Consider the following 1,943-nt stretch of genomic DNA (forward strand, 5'->3'; position numbering starts at 1 on the left):
AAGAAGAAAAAACATGTATCAAAAACAGGAATAAAGAATGGTAACAACTACATTTCTATCATGTAGAAAAGAATTAAGTGCTCCAACCAAAAGATAAAGTGACTGAAAGGCTAAAGAAATAAGACTCCTACATATGAAAAGGAAGAGGATGGAAAAAGATATTGCTTTGATGGACCTAGAAGGTATTTAAGTCAGATAAAGATAAACACTATATGATTTCAATTATATGTGGAATCTAAGGAATAAAAGGAACAAACTAATCAAAAACAGACTCACAAATATAGTGGACAATTTGGTGACAGACAGAAGGGAGGGAATTTGGGGGTTCTGGGAGAATGGGATGAAGGGTTAAAGAAGTACAAATTAGTAGCTGATGGATGGCCACAGCATAGGGAATGCAGTTAGCATTATTACATTGGCTAGGTAGAGGGTCAGGGGAGGGAGAGAGCAATTGGGGGGGGATTGTTTTATGAACTATATAGATGTCTAACCAATGTACTGTGTACTTGAAACTAATTAAAATAAATAAATTAAAAATAAATTTTAAAATAAAACTCCCAAAGAGGAATGCCCAGGATCAGATGGTTTCACTGATGAGTGTCACCTAGCAGTTAAAGAATTTTAACACCAACCCCTCTCGAACTCTTTCAGAAAGTCAAAGAGGAGGGAAAACACCCAACTCATTTTATAAAGCCAGCATTGCCCTGATACCAAAAGCAGAAAAAGACAGTACTACAAGGGAAAACTACAGACCAATATTCCTGATGACTATAGATGCAAAAATTCTCAATCAAATACTAGCAATGAAATTAAGTAGCACATTAAAAGGATCGCTCACCATGATCAAGTGAGATTTACTGCTGGATTGCAAGATGGGTCAATATATGCAAATCAATCGATGTGATACATCACATTAATAAAATGAAAGGAAAGAATCATATGGTTATCTCAATAGATACAGAAAAGGCACTTTACAAAATTCAACATCTCTTCATGATAAAATAGAAATAGGCATAGAAAGAATATACTTCAATATAATAAAAGCCATATACAACAAGCCCACAGATAACATCATACTCTATAGTGAAAGGTTGAAATTTCTTCCTCTAAGATCAGAAACAAGACGACAGTGCCCACTCTTGCCACTCCTATTCAACATAGTACCAAAAGTCCTGGCTAGAGCAATCAGGCAAGAAAACAAATCAATTGGAAAAGAAGAAGTAAAATTGTCTCCATTTGCAGATGACATGATTTAATATGTATAATATCCAAAAGACTCAATCAATACTAGTTATATCTAATCAATGAATTCAGTAGAATCACAGGATACAAAATTAACATACAAAAATCAATAGTGTTTCATCTACAGCCATGCTACCTTGAATAAGCCCAATCCCGTCTGATTTCAGAAGCTAAGCAGGGTCGGGCCTGGTTAGTACTTGGATGAAAGACCACCTAGGAAGACTAGGTGCTGTAGGAATAAAAAATAAAAAAATAAGGGATTCTAAGATGACAAGGTCCTTGCAATCTGTGAGGTCAACCAAGGGTTGCCTCACCTAAAAAATAAATAAATAAATAAAAATAAAATAAGATAAAATTAATCAATAGTAATAGACCATGGAACAAAACCAAGAGCCCAGAAATAAACCCAAGCATTTATGGTCAACAAATATTTGACAAGGGAGCCAAGAATACTCAATGGAGAAAACACAGTCTCTTCAGTAAATGGTGCTAGGATAACTGGACAGTTACATATAAAAGAATAAAAATGGACCCATATCTTAAAACCACTCAAAACATTAACTCAAAATGCACTAAACACCTGAAACCATGAAAATCTTAGAAGAAAACACAGGAACGAAACTCATTGACATGGATTTGGAAATAATTTTTTTAAAATGACACCTGAAGTACAACCAACAAAATCAAAAATAAACAAGTGG

At 34.3% G+C, this 1,943-nt stretch overlaps 1 pseudogene; it reads left to right on the top strand.

Moving 5' to 3' along the window:
• Positions 1-1,361: 1,361 nt before the first annotated feature.
• LOC111744369 lies at positions 1,362-1,480 on the top strand (annotated as a pseudogene).
• The last annotated feature ends 463 nt before the right edge of the window (positions 1,481-1,943 follow it).

Source organism: Pteropus vampyrus, unplaced genomic scaffold (assembly GCF_000151845.1).
Source record: "Pteropus vampyrus isolate Shadow unplaced genomic scaffold, Pvam_2.0 Scaffold133, whole genome shotgun sequence".
Taxonomy (NCBI): domain Eukaryota; kingdom Metazoa; phylum Chordata; class Mammalia; order Chiroptera; family Pteropodidae; genus Pteropus; species Pteropus vampyrus.